Source organism: Tursiops truncatus, chromosome 14, assembly GCF_011762595.2.
Source record: "Tursiops truncatus isolate mTurTru1 chromosome 14, mTurTru1.mat.Y, whole genome shotgun sequence".
In the NCBI taxonomy this organism is placed as follows: Eukaryota; Metazoa; Chordata; class Mammalia; order Artiodactyla; family Delphinidae; genus Tursiops; species Tursiops truncatus.
Genome location: NC_047047.1, coordinates 88,269,491 through 88,285,265, shown reverse-complemented (window position 1 = coordinate 88,285,265; position 15,775 = coordinate 88,269,491).

Below are 15,775 nucleotides of genomic sequence, written 5' to 3'. Positions count from 1 at the left end.
AGCCGGGCAGCGCACAGTGGGTGGATGGGGACGGATGGCGAGGATGCTGCGGGCGCGGCACTGGCGGCCTCGACGCCCCAGGCAGGGCCCGCGCCGAGCCTCTGTCTCTCCGTCTCTCCCTCTCCCTCCCTTCCCTCGGTCTGTTTCCTCAAGAAGACAAGAGTGTGGCAGAGTCAGGTGGGGTAAATAGAACAGAGACGAAAGATACTAAATTGTGAGTATCCAAGTCCAGCCCCTTCCACACACGCACCTTTTAAGGGTATGTGCTTAAAGGAGGTGGTTTGATTTCTCAGTGAGGTTTCCCCCCCCCCCAAGCAATATGACTAAAATGTGAATGTTTCTGTCAAGATATACTCTAGAAACAGTAAACATTCATATCAAACTGCTCTTAAGCAGATAAACTGAGATATGTTTCCTTTTTCCCTTTCCCCTTTCTGTGTGTAAATGGAAGTTTAAGCTCCTCTTGGGAGAGCACCGCCTAGTGACAAGTCTTTCTCCGCCAGCACTCACCAGCATCCCTCAGGCAGCCCGGGTACTGTCTGCGCCGGACTCCTTTCCGGCATAATGGAAGCATGTGACGCTGCTATTGTCAAATATTTTGGTGTGAATCTGTTTTTGGAAAAACATCTTGCTGCAGTGAAAAAAGAAAAGAAATTAGCCCAATCACATATTATTTTAAATTTACAAATAATCTTTCTTTCTAAATAGTATCTTACCATATCAAAAGCTAGATATTTTTTTCTAAAAAATACCAGTAAGAACTATCTTCCACTGCCCCACCAAGCAAAGAAGTCTTGTTAGTAATCACTATTATCTTTTTTTTATTTTGCAGTTTTTAACGGGACAGACAAATGGATTCTTTGAATGACTCCTTCTACCACCCAGTAATATATATATGCCAACACTTCAGCCCAGCTTATTAGATACTTAGATGTATAAACAACAGCGACAGAACTGGTACTTGGTCAGTCTTTAGATTCAGGAGATCTGGCATTTGAGGGTCAGACAGTTCATGTATTAGTTCATCCGTTTTTGCAAAGCTCTGTGCTGAAATGACGGTAGGTGCCCTCAGTTTGAGACTTTTTTACAGACTTTTTCAACTTAATAAAAGAGTGCACTGATTTAGAATCTCTACTGAGCTTTTCCATTTGTGGTATTGTCAGAATGAACTTTTTGGAGCTCTCCGATCACCAGAAATATGTGCATTGTGCAGATTGCTGGCACACCTGATTGGCTGAATTAATTTGCGCCGGAGAAGGCGGAGCGGACTGTAAACTGGTTCACGTGGGAATGTGAAGTTGTAGCTGCAAATCGCTTAGACTCTCCACTAGCTTTTGTGCAAAATGGTGGTTGGACTGGATGGTTTCTGAAGTCTAAAGCTATATAATTCTATGATTGTTACCAACAAAGTTTAAAAACAGCATAATGCAAGTTTCCTACAAAAAGCTGAAGGTAATTCACTGAAATAATCACTATGAGTTTCACATCCGTTTTCAGGCAAGAAGAGGTGATAGATTCATATTAAGTAATTTAATTCCGTCCTTTAGAAAGCGAACAACTTTCTACTATGAAGTGCCCAAAAAAGATAAATGAGAAAATTACACAACAAACTATTTTCTAGCATTATTGGTAAAAAATAACTAATGGCTTAGTTTTCTAGATTTGACTTAGTATTTTGAGAAAACTATATTGGATCATAGAAAGGAAACTAACCAACGAGGGAAGAGCTGTGTTTAACTTACTTTTACTGTAGATCTATGTTGTCAGATGCAAAAGTTTTTTTTTTTAATTCATAAACACTGTAAAACTCCAGTGTTTCAACTACAATCAATTTTCTCTTTCCCCCACAACAGGAATATATTTTATTTGAGATGACTATTAACTGATTTCAAAGACTTCTAAAGTAGATATATATTAATGAACTGTGCGTTTTAAGATGGTAAAGCAATTATACTCCAATAAAGATGTTGAAAAAATTTTTTTAAATATAATGAGTCGTTACATTTGTTCAACCATTATGTTGATCATTTAATAACGTAACTATACTCTTATTAGAGAGAAAACAATTACCTTTCACAAAGGATAACATTGTGTGCTACAAAGGAATATCGCTTAATGTTTAACTTTTATCAGCTCTGTTATTTTCACTATTAATATGATGTTAGTATGCTAGGAATGTCCTAGAAACTGTATAAAGCATTTAGGAAGACAAGCTTTCTAACAGGACTGACCTTCTCAGTATAAATGTATCAATAATACATGTAACCCTTTATAGGTAACAACACTACCTAGTAGTGTATTCTGGGTTAAGGAAATACAGCTTTCACCTAGTTCTTTCCCTCAGATATGAAAGGGAGCACACTACTCTAAGGACATGTAGCTCACCCACCCCCCTTTCACTCCTCGATACACGCTTTTGAATTTGCAGAACCATGTTGCACGCTGGTCCAGAAACAATAGAGGCCAAAGGCTGTGCACAGGCTGGGGACACGCTGAGCATGACTGACTGACTCTAGCTCAGATTCTTGTCCCAGGGCCAAGCTGAAGAGGACTCCTCAGAGGCGAAAGGCTTAAAGGGAGCGTGGACCTTACCTTGTTCCTCGGAACTGGTTCAGTTACAAAATCCAGCTGGGGAAGATGTCTCGAGACTTGGTGACACTCATCTGTCCTTGGAGGCTCCAGCCTGGCACGCCTTGATGGCAACAATGAGAGTAAATTGAAATGTACACACCCGCATCAACACATAAAAGAAAGACCCTCCTATTTATTTGGTAAAAAGCCCATCTCAAATTCATAAACAGTCAGATTTGCCCATGGGAATATCATACAAAGTACAGTCATGCTGAGGAACAACACGACACACCCACATCAATATATCTTCTGGAATTTTTTTTTCCTGCAGGAGATAAATATCCCGATCCAAGGAGACACGTGTACTGACTGGGGTCAGTAGGCGCTTCCAATGTGCCAGAAAGGTGCCGCATTCTAAAGATAGGGTGGGCGCAAGCTAACCCCTCTAACCAACAGCCCATGCATTTTAGTGGCTTAATGCAGCACAACTTTATTTCTCTCAAGTCCTGGTCTAATATGTGGAGGGGAGTGGTCTCTTCCTGCTGTCACTCAGGCTCTGTCTTTCTTGGGATCTGAAGTCCCCCCTGGGCTCTCTGCATCTGGCCTGGGAGACGTGGTGGAGCAGGCCAGGAGCTGGAACACGGCACTCCTGCCCAGTTCCCGTGGCCAGCACCCCACCAAGCCCTCAGCTCGTCCTCTTGCAAGGGGTGGGTCCAGATCGATGTGAGTAGGAGGGTCAGGCTCTCTTCAGAAAACTAACACACGTTGCGTTTTCTTTCCCTTCTTCCTGTTCTTCAGGAAGAAACAACTCTTAACCCCTGGCCAGCGGTCTGGGGCCCTACCCCCCTTGTGGACGGTGGGACGGGGCGGAGTGTGCGCCAGCAGCCTGCCCTGTGCGGCCAAGTGGCAGGCTCGGGGCAGACAGGCAGGGCTGCAAGGCTCGCTGTCCTCCCTGAAGGGAACCCCAGTCTCAAGATCTGTGCTTCGGCCATGCGGAGCTGTTCATAAATTCCTGCCCCTGGACCTTCACCCACACTGCTCTTTTTGTCTAGAACCACATCCGTCTACTCCTTGCTTTCACTGAATAACGCAGCCTTACTCCCAACTCAGACACCAGATCCTCTGGGAACACCCTGCCCCCACCTCCCTGAGGCTTGCATCCTTGCTTCTTCCTATCACGGCACCAACCTCACTCACTCCATTTAGTTTCCGAGATGGCCTGCATTACTTTTCCGTATCTTCCACTGGACGATCATATTTTGGCAGCCAGGAGCTATTTTATATCGCCAGTGCCTAGTATCACGCAGGGAACATTGTGCACGCAAAGCAAAATTTTCGAAAAGACAAATGAAGATATTATTTTATGTATTTTTTCTGACAGATGCTCATAAAACATCACCTAAATACTTATCAGGCACCTATTCTATGAAAACCAGTGTTGTAGAATTACAAAGACGACTTGAACATGGACTATCTCTTTAGAAAGTATCTGATCATACGGTAAAGTCATGACCAACATACTGTTAATAAGAAAAGGTGATAGCCAATTGAAGCTATCTCATAAGACTTTGTAGGCAAAGTGATATTTGAAATGCACTTGAATGATGGAGGGTTGTCTTGTTGGGATGAGAGATGTGCATATACAAGTCCAAGGTGGGAGCACAGAGCCATGGGAGTCTGGACCGTAAGAAAGTAGGTGAGAGCAGCTCTGCTGACCAAAGAGCCCAGGAGGGTGGAGGAGAACATGGGCTCAGGTCCGATTTCCACTCCCCAGTGTGTGAACCTGGGTGAGATTCCCCTTTGAACCCCGTTTCTTCATGTCTAAAAGGGATGTGACAGGAATCTGTTACTGCAGGAGTTTTGTGAGTATTGAAACAAGATAACGTATGTTAACCTTTTAGTACAGTGTCTAAATTTTTTTAAAAAAACATAAAAAAATGTCTACGTCTTTCCTAGTGTGTACTGTCGTAAAAGTCTTTTTTTCTATACTTCATCATTTCTTACAATATGCCGTGAAAGAGAGCATCATGGAAATCCTACAGAGTGTCTGGGGCAGCAGCATTTTGTGACTTGTTCACAGCTGCGTGGAAGAATCTATAGTTAGAAAGTGGACGGAAATATCCTGAAGTATTAACTGTCCATGTGAGCAGCCAGCACTCAGACCACCGGGTGAGGGCTACTGCTGAGTCTGCTCCTCAGTGAAGGTGATGGACATGTACGGTGGCCAGGGATATGAATGGTTAAGAATGGTCTATTTTTTGCTCACCTGACCCTTACTTATAATCACGGGGACATTTGAACATGGCAGTACTGCTTTCTCTAATATTTTTGCCACTTTTATAATGCAATCCATTAGACAAAGAGGATTTGGCATACTCAGTACCCATCACATACAGGCTGATTCCTGCTAGAACTCAGTTGCAGTGACATCAAACAGAAACAGTTCTGTACTTCTACCAAGGAAGGGTGAATTCATGCAGAGAAGCTTGGACTCACACATTCAGCTGTGGCTGCTGTGAGCCGGCAGATGCGCAGGTGAGGATTTCTGCCTCCGAGACTCGGTGTTTCCTGGGGTGACGAGCATGTCAGTGAGTGAGATCAGGGCGGATGCAGTGCATGTGTCGGGCTGGAGCCAGGTGGTTTATGGAGGGAGGGGGATAAGGACGGAGAGGGTATCTCAGTGTAAAAGATCGTCGCGTATTTGGAACATCTGAGGAGTTCCTCTCTGGAGCAGAGCGTAAGGGAGAAATGGAAAGAGAAGAGGCCATTCTGAGTTCTGCGGACTCTCTCCTGTGATCTGTAACGTGACCACGGGTGCTCAGATTTGTATTTTACGTAGATCGCTCAGGAGGTGGTTGTGGAGAAGGGGCCCAGAGGGTTTGCCAGTGGCAGATGGACCAGGGAGGGGGCCTAAAATTCACTCCCTCCCTCCCCCCTCCCTCCAGGCAGCTGCCATCCTTCCACGGAGCCGTGGACCTTCTGTGCGCGTCAAGCGCTGCACCAGGTCCCTGCCCAGTGCCGTTCTCACGCCAGCTAATAGAGAACTGAATAAAAACTATCAGGTTACAAAGAGTGCAGAAGAAGGGAAGAAAGAAATGCTGAGAGAAAGATGGGATGACGAGCGGTAGAGGGGAACCTACATTTCACTAGGTGGCTGGAGAAGTCTTCTCCGAAGAGGTGTCATTTGAACTGAAATCTAAAGCACGGAAGCAGCCATTCTGCGGTAACAGTGAAGAAAGGAAGAAGCCCAGAGAGAGGACGCGGAGACGAGGTTGGAGAGGAGAGAGTTGCCGCTGCCTGAGAGAACTGGCTCTTTTTCTTGAATGTTTCACCCTGAGATCAGCATTCCCAGTGAGGCAAGGTTCCATGTGTGCCTTTAAAAATACAGCGAAAAGAACAAACGTAAACTTTAACTTCCGTAAGGTCATTCATCCGTCCATTCAGCAAATACCGGTCTGGTGCCCACCACGTGCCGACGTAGCTCTCGGCAGATTTAGGAATACCGACCGCAGTGTGCAAAGTAAGTTCTCATTACTTGGCTTAAGAGGTAATGTTGGATTACTTAGAAAAAATAGGCAAAATAAAACAAATACAAAACAAAAGTTTAAATAAAAACCTTATCCTACCTTTATCCTACTCTGTGTGGGACAGAGGACACAGTCGCACACCTGACCGCATTTTGCTGCTGGACCTGTGGACGCAGCTCATCTCCGAGGCGAGCCTGTGGCTGAGGACCTGTGCGCAGGTGGACGGCACTGGGTGCGGCCCGGTCCACCTGTGTGCCAGGTGCAGAGCTTTGCAACGAGAGCACAAAACTTGAACCCCCGACAAGGACTCCAGATCCTTCCAGCTCTGCGTTCTGGGGAACCGTTGGGAAGGCTCGGTGGTGCCGAACTCAGGTTGTCCTCTGACATCCTGATTTTGCTGTGTCATCCCTGAGGTTGTTTATAAATGTTAGAGTGATTCCTCACAGATGCCTTTGGACACGTTTATGTCGTAGTTTATGCCTCATTTTGTGGCAGTGAGTTTCATAAGTTTGCTTTTCATTAAAATACTTTCTTTAGTTCGACACAAGCATGATTCAGAGACGCCCAGACGTGCCTGTGTTTGTCTTCTGCTGGAATCCAGCACGAGGCACCCTGGGTCGCCTCTGGAGTCACAGGAAATCAGGCAGCAGCGGATCTGCTCTCACTCTGGCACAGTCGCCGTGGCCAAGGCTAGTCCCTTAAATTCTCGGCCCTTAATCCTTCATCTGCAAATCGTTTTACACAAAGGATGCGGACGTTTCTGTAACTAAGCAGCAGGCAGTATTGGGTTTTCACACGATTCGCGATTCGGTTGCCTTTGACCGCATACTCACCTGGCCTCTGTCCTTTCTGAATCCTACTTTCGTCCTTATATGGCAATGCTTTCTGTTGTCATTCTTAGAACCTGTCATAGTGGAGTGGCCACGACAACTTTGTCAAAGCATCTTCACTGCACCTGCCACCCTCCTGCTGACTATGGTGCTGGACCGAGTTTAGCTGTCACCTCTGCCCCTTAAGTGCGCGGGTACCCCCCTCTCAGGACCCAGGCTCTGCTGCTGAGTGGCTAAAAGTTGATGATGTGCCTCAGGGACACTTCGGCTTATTTTCCCTCTGTATATGTTCAAATTGAAATTCACTATTTTTTCTTCACAGTTTTGAGCAGTATTGGTGGATACTTCTTGAACGGCTTAGCATTTTACAATCTGACGTACTCATGTCACTGGCAGACTTCACGTTTACTCTTCCATTGCTGGCGGCACGTGGATTCAGAATTTTCGTAACTCGTGTGCTGGTCCCACTTAGCCTACACTCGCATATCCAGAAAAGATCCATTTTATTCCTATCTTTTTTCCTCATCTATAAACGAATGGCCACAGTCATATAATTATGATGCCCTATTATGGATCCTTTTCAGAGGCTTTAAAGCCCTGAGAGGCTGAGGTCTCCTGGCTTCATTCTCACCTCCTCGACGCCGAGTCCTTACCTGGCGTGATACCCCTTCCCCGTGGTCCTGCCTCTTTACTCCTGGGCATTACTGAAAAGCTGCATGTTGCAGGTATGAGTCCTGCTAATGCATCATATGGTTTTATTTCATAGGTAACCATTCTCCATTTTACAAAAACGCACATTAAAAATGATCCAAGGGCTTCCCTGGTGACGCAGTGGTTGAGAGTCCGCCTGCCGATGCAGGGGACACGGGTTCGTGCCCTGGTCTGGGAAGATCCCACGTGCCGCGGAGCAGCTGGACCCGTGAGCCATGGCCGCTGAGCCTGCGCGTCCGGAGCTTGTGCTCTGCAACGGGAGAGGCCACAGCAGTGACAGGCCCGCGAACCGCAAAAAAAAAAAAAAAAAAAAAATGTTAAAGAAAAAAAATGATCCAAGTAGGAACAATGGGCCTATTCTAACAGTGTTACAGCAGAAATGTGAACAGTATCTTGTACAACGGGATTTAAGTCAATGGCAATGGGGGATTGTTTTCTCCCCACACAGTGGGAGCATTTGAGTCTGAGAAAAGACAGCGCCTTTAAACGCAGCACTTCGCTTTAATATCGTGTTGCATTTATTTTATAAAGTAGTGGCTGGACATAAATAGCAGAAAGTAAATCCAGTTTGCATTATTCAGAATCTTGGTTACCAGACTTTCTTCAGGCAGGCCCTGACTAAATGTCATCAATAACCATGTAATGAGGATGTAACCAGTCTCCTGGAGATCTGTGTTGGAACAACCTGGAATTGATCGGTGTAATTTTAAAAGCATTCCTAGTTGAAGTGATAGCAATAAACAGTTTTCAAGGGACTTGTTTTGCTAAAATTAATTGAGGTCCTATTTAAAGATGTTGCCAGCCCTTCTTGCTTCCTGACTGTGCTCTTACTCAAATCTTGATGAAATTTCTAATGATGAAGTTCATGTACATACCACAGTATGAAGAAATTCCATTTTTGTTGTCAGTACGTTGAAATTAGAGTGATAGAACATAGTAGAAACAAATTTATATCAATTCCAAATTTGTAGCTTTCATTGGGCCCAGCTTTGTTTCTGATATAATTTGTATGTACAAGAAGTAAAAGAGGGCTTCTCTGGTGGCGCAGTGGTTGAGAGTCCGCCTGCTGATGCAGGGGACACGGGTTCATGCCCCGGTCCAGGAGGATCCCACATGCCACAGAGCGGCTGGGTCAGTGAGCCACGGCCGCTGAGCCTGCACGTCCGGAGCCTGTGCTCCGCAACGGGAGAGGCCACAGCAGTGAGAGGCCCGCGTACCGCAAAAAAAAAAGAAGTAAAAGAGCGCTTTACATTTTTGACTTTTATTTGAACCCTTATGATTAGCAGGTTTGTGAAAGAACAGCCCCATATGCAGGGGTTTGGTAATTATAATTTCCTCCATCTTTTAAGATGCGCTCGGTTTTGAGAAACTGCTATATAGTATAGCAATATCCCCTCTACAGAAAGCAAGAACATTCAGATGAAACTGAAAATGGAATCCATCACTCAGATGCTTTCAAATGTTTGGCATCTGGAGAAATTCCATCTGAGTAACTAGCTAATTTTTTTAGAAAGTATTTTTGCAGAGCTGACCCTGAGAATATGCTTGTAATTGCTTATGCATATCCCTGAGAACATGGGTGAAATTTAAGTTGAATTGAATCCTAAATGTGCTAAGGGTGTTTGTTATTTAAAGAATCTGGTTAATTTATTTTTAAAGAAATATGTACTTCATAAGGAAAATTGCTATTCATTATTTTTTGTAAATTTAAATTTATGTCACTACGTAGAAATAGATTTTTAAAACAATCTTGGATGCTTTAGGATTATTTTGATTATTTCTTCATATTTTTACAGTAGTTATTTTAATCCTAATATTTAAATAATGATAAGCTACGGAAGAACATCGTGATATTTGCAGATATACAAAGTCGTAGTGTTTACTGTTGTGGAATTCTGCATTTCCCGGCCTCATCACCTCCAGGAGGACTCTGGCTAGACTTGAGTTTGGGGAGTGAGGGTGAGGGGCTTTGGAAGAATACATAGAAGTACAATGCAGCTCCTTTCTGTTACTCAAGAAATATTCATCTTTATTATCGTCATTCTTGTTATATTCATCATCATCACCATTCATCATCACGTCCTAGAAAGTCTTCTTCGGAGGTCAAGGAGAGACCACTCGCACATTATGCCACATTCTGTACGTATACACTGTCCTTTCCGAAAATTGTTGACTTATAATGGTCAGACCTCAAACAGAATAAAACAACCCACGCCTTGAGGCCCTGAGTCCTTTCGTCTCCACAGGAGATGTTCAGCTCCTGAAGCCGCTCCTGCAGCTGGTGTTGGCCCCTAGGTGCAGCTGGTGCCCATCCCCGGCCAGCCTGGCATCCTCTCGATGCAGACCCCTCCCCTCGCCACCGGAGAGTCTGAGTCTGCATTTCAGTAAGACCCCAGGGTTCCACACACCTTAAAAGTTAGAAGCATTAATTTACATTGTTTTAGACATGTTAGACGATTTAAAATCGTGTCCTTTGACGTCTGGGTGTGGACTGCATCCTCCCAGCTCTCTCCCTGGCGTCCAAGACAAACGGAATTATTTCTCTGTGTTTTGCTTTTCCACTTGTTCCACTGGAAATTTCCAAATACATACGCTTTAACCTTGCACTTATTACCGATAATACACCTGACCTTCTACTCTACAAGCATTTTCTTTCTTTCAACCATCTCAGCATCTGGGCCTCTGATTTTTACTTTCAAGGTTGATATGTCACGCGTTCTGTTCAAACCACCATTAAGTTCATCACGCTCCGGCTACAGTTGACCTGAAAGTTGAGAATGAATGATTTAGCAATGATTTTTGTAACAATAACGGGAAACTCAAAGGTGGCTTAAAATACTCATGTACAACGCATACACACATCTACACGCGGACGCATGTGCATCACACACGTACACAAAGTCAGGGTAGGAGCTGCGGGGGTTGGTCAGCGGCTCTAGGACGTCAGGCCCAGCACCTCTGTCATTTGTCTGGACGTTTCATTGTGGTCTCACGTTAGCTGTCTCCGACTGGGGGCTTCATTTCCCCACCCTCGGGTGGAGAGTCTTACCGAGCCAGCGTCCGCAGCGTGTCGATGACTGAGGGTTTGCTGTGTGACTCAGTTTTGTTCCTGTTTGCTCAGCACCAGAGCACGTGGAATATGGCGGCAGGGCAGCTAGTTTGATCTTTTAAGGTAAATGGGTTGGTGGACTGGAGAAGCCACATCTTGTCCTCACATCATCTGCGATCCTGGATTTTGAGCTGAAGGCAACATGCAGGTGAGAAGTGTGGAGGGTCCTGCGGAAGACTGTGTCCAGGGGCTGGCTGGCCGAAGGGGGTACTCTGCTAGGGCATGGGTCACAGATGCGCTCATCTGTCATTAGAATTAGTAGGGGAAATTTAATGATATGATGATTTACAAGGTTAGGGACAGGCCATGGGGAAACCACAAAGGCTCCTGCAGTACTTAGGGGCTTCCCACCTCCCAGACCCAGAAGGATGAGGGTCAAAACAATGCAGAGGATCTGGTTTCAGGAGAGAGGCAAATGACCTTGGGGCGACTTTACAGGGTGGGAGCAAGGGGAAGACAGCCCAAGCACCTTCTCTCCCTCCCTCAGATGGGCTTCCTGCTGGCCAAGCCTTGCTGGGAGCTGGAAGGAAGGGACCACAAGGGTGGTTTAGGTCAGCCACGTTGGAGCAGACGCGGAGGAAAACACAGAGAGCCCGTGGGAAGGTCAGGGGGAGACACAGCTGCCCGATGGGCGTTCTCCTTGGCCCCCTTGCTAATTGGAGCCCCGTGTGAGGGGGTGGTGGAGACACAGCTGCCCGATGGGCGTTCTCCTTGGCCCCCTTGCTAATTGAAGCCCCGTGTGAGGGGGTGGTGGCTCCTTGGCTGGCTACACATGTTGTTTCTTATCCCCCAATCCAGGGCCAAGCGGAAGCCATTAAGACAAGAGCCAAGCCCAGGATGCTTGAGGCAGAAAGCCGGTGGGACGCTGGTGATATTGTGGGTTTGCTGTTTCAGAGCTAGTTGCCTACCTACGTCTGCTTGTTTTCTGCAAAAAATAATTCTCTGTGTGGTCAAGCCACTGCAGACTGGGTGTGATGGTCCATGTAAGCAGACTCGACCTAATGCATGCTACTTTGTCAGTGAAACAAGCTATCCCCCGATCAATCGATGTGATTCAAGGCTGCTACTGTAAATGTTAACCTGGGTCATTCCCTTTACAAATTACAGTTTTCCCATATCTCCTCTTTCATCAAGGACTGAGACGTCCCCGTTTTAGAGACAGTACGGTTTTGTGCTTGCCCTGTCTTTGTGTGAAAACCTCCGTTTGTTCTCCTTGTTGTTGAGTTGCTTGATGTTCTGATGTCACGTTGCATCGGAACTAGCGCAAGTATTTCAAGAGCTCCGGGGAGCCCCACGAGACGCCAGGAAGCCTGAGCTTCTGGTAGTAGCGCCCTTCATCTAGAACAACCCTTCTTCATTTTTAAATTGAGCTTCTGCTTAATATTACACTTTTGAAAAACTTAAAGAATTTCACTGCTTAATAAAAATTGAAAATTACTAATCTATTCCCATGCTCTCACCTTTGTAGGAAAGTGTCTTAAGATCACACAGCTTATTACGTCGCAGATCCAAGGCCAGAATCAAGGCTTTGGATGTTTGCTCCAGTTTGCTCCCACTAGGCCTCCTAGTTTCTCACGCTAACCTTTTTAAGGTAACTATGTAAACAAGATGAAAATACAGGCTTATTTTCTAGAAAGAACAGGAGTCGGGTACCTGAGTGGATATCCGTGTTCGTGGGGACCAGCTGGGTAAAAGGCGGATGAGGGGCGGGGCTGTGCCTCTCACAGAAGCAGGCAGGAGGAGATGAAGCTGCTGTCTGTGAGCCGGGGCTTCGGTGTCTGAGCATCTCTGAGGTCAGGAGGCTGACGGGGAACAAATCCCCCATGGTCTCCAGGGCTTGCTTGGACCCCTGGACACTGACATTAGGGGAAGTGAAAGAGTTTTCAAGCCGAGGTTGTCTGGGAAATCTCAGTGGCAATTCATGGTCAACAAAATTCATCTCTTACATGTATTTAGTATTTTCTGTTAGTTTATTTCTTAATGTAATTTATGGAAATACATTGGTCCTGTATGGCCCAGTTTTTCTGAGACAGGGTGATGTGCATCAGGTGAGAGTGAGTGCAGTGAATTATCAAGATCAATTTATTCCACAAGTGTATCAACTATGCTGTTACCTGTCTTAATGCGGGTACCCCAATACCCTTAGTCTTCCTTTGTTGCTATGGTAACCACTGTGTTAATTTATCCTTCATGCTAAATGGAGCTTTAATTAGCATTCCAGTTCAGTTTTTCTGCTGACCAAGGGACTTCAACCTGGGGGTTTCATAGCCAGCTATTCCTTTGCTTACTAGCATTTTTTCTCTCCTGAATCTTTTTTTTAACAGTATAAAGAGTTATGGTGCCGTGTCAATTGTTAACCTTCACTAATATATATCTAAAAGTACAGTATGTATTTCTTTTTGAATTTTGTTAAATAACACCAGTAACATGAAAATACATTTTCACTGTAAAAGAAATAAACAATTTATGTTAATGTAGAATAAATCAGGACTCTCCCCCTCGCTCCATTCACCTCCTAAGTAGTTTGGAGAGTCCCTGAGAGTCTGTTTCTACACATTTCATATAAATGGAGAGACAAATCAGCACCTACTCTCTTTCTCTCTCTCTCCTGCCCTCTCTCTGTCTCTGAATCTTTTGTACATTTAAAACTAAAACACAAATCATTTATTTTGCCCAAGGGTTTCTTGTGAACATTTCTTGCTTATCCAGTGATCAGTATTTTTCCTTGGTAGGTAGTGACTGGAATCTGATTGGAAATCCCTGTTGAAGGACATTGACCATTTAACTGAAGAGCACATCTTCAAGGCACAAGATTTCCTCCACCAGAGGCTAAAACATCTCCTTAAATGACTCCATAAAAAATTTCAAAATAATAAAGTGGAAACACATCAATTGCTTTCACTAATAATTGATGATATAATTCTGTGGGTTCAACACAGTAAATTGATTGCCTTGGAATCAACATTGCATTGAAACATGACGATGTTGGGTGATCCAAGAATGAGGCATTGTTTTATTCCCCAATTTTATTTCAGAAATGCTACCTTCCTCCCCCAAATAATGAGACGATGGAAAGATTTCCTTAAAGTGCAGTAGAGGCAGCCCTGGTCCTGTGTGAGGATTTTGAGCCTATAATTTAAAATTTCAACCTAGACAATGAGTTGAATGACTGTGTAAGGGCTACATATCTTAAATGATGACTCCCATATTCTGAAGGGACTCGCCTTCCAGCATTCAAAGCACTTTGTTTAGTCTCTGGGCTACGCAACCTTGCATACTTTGCACCATTCTCGTAGTTATTAATGACCTAATGTTATTACAACTATGAAAGAAAATATGCCTCCTAAAACTTATTTTTTAAATTTCTTTACATTTTTATCTATGTTCTAGCCACTCCAAAGTGTTCAGCTCTGTTTCCGTCAATACCACAAAGAGAATAACCTGTGATGTTGGTAAGCAGACGCCTTTTGCCATAATTCAGCAACAAGTAGTCACTGGGATTTGTTGCGCTGATTGTTTTCTTAGATTGGCCCAGTGCACATGTAAGGCCGTGGCTGGTGGCTGTGTTTGGGCTGATGCATGTCAGACCATGAACTTGGATGACCACACCTCTTTTAAGAAAGCAGTGATTGCCGTGGCCGCTTTGAATGCGTTTCAGTTGCAGGCACTGCTTCATGGCCTCTGGGAAGTGAGGAGAATTTCAGTGGGTGTTTCAGCTCTTGGGGACCTTTGCCACCTGAGGTTGTGAGGCATCTTGAATACCTTATTAAGTGGCAGATTCAAGGCCAGAATCAAGGCTTTGGATGTTTGCTCCACATGTTTGCTCTGTCTCAGGTGTCCCAGGTGCAGCCTGCAGGTGTGTGACCTCAGCTCTCAGTCAGACCCAGTGACCTACCTGGGAGGGGCGGGGAGAAGCCCCTGGCACCTGGCCGGCCCCCCACGTGGCCAGTGGCAGGGGCGCCTTTCAGAGGAGCCCTTGCAATGGCTCCATGTGAAGCTGGAAGCCTGGCTCTGGCTCTTGGAGATATTTCCACCATCTTTCACCATTTTAAGGTTTACTTTGCTGCTTAAACTATCTATATCCGGCTCTCTTGTTTGTAAATAGGAACAAAGAATTTTTTTTTTAGGTTGAACAGTTAACAAGCATTTACAGAGTAGCTTCCGCACAGAACCCTGGGGCATATTTTGCAGAATGTGGTCTGTAGCCACCAGCGTCAGATGAAATAGGAGAGCTTTAAAGGGCAGGTTTCTGGGGTGCCCTGGCACTGCTGACCAAGTGTCTGGGTGAAGCCCAGAGCCCTGTATTCCTTGAACAAGATGCCAGGTGTTCCTATGTAAGCTAAGAATGCCACGAAAGAGAGTAAGATATTGTTCCCATCAACAGTGAATTCAGATTCAGTAAAAGGAGGACCCATCCGTACCTGCCTCCACACCCATATCGCATCACATCTATTTATATGCGTCTCTCCCCACCCCCTATATATACACACATATAGACATAGTCTGTTTTAAAGATCCCCCAACTCATCTGATATTGGTGGTTTACAGAGTACATTTGGCAAAACATGCCCTAATGTTCTGTGTAGAATCTACTCTGTAAGTACATCTTGACTGTTTCGTGCAAATAAAGTACTTTTCTTTGTTCTGGGTTGTAAACAAGAGAGCAGACCCTCTGCAGATGACCTTCCAGGGCCAGCACCATAGCTGCTGACACTTGATGGGTGTGTCCTATGTGCCAGTAGCTGCATGAGCTGGAAACACACATTCATTCATTCAACAAACATCTGCGCCCTTCATGCGTCAAGCACCGTTGTGGATGCTGGAAATGCAGCAGTGAGTAAATAGAGAAAATTCTGTTCTCCTGGAACTTGATTCTGGTGAGGGGATGATGATAAGCAGACAAACAGAACAAAGCATACGGTGTGTCAGATGATGAAACGAAGCCGACACGGAAGAGGGGAAGTGCGGGGTGCGTGCAGTGTGAAGCAGGGTCGGGGGCTCCCTTCTGGCTTCGTGAGGTCAGTGTC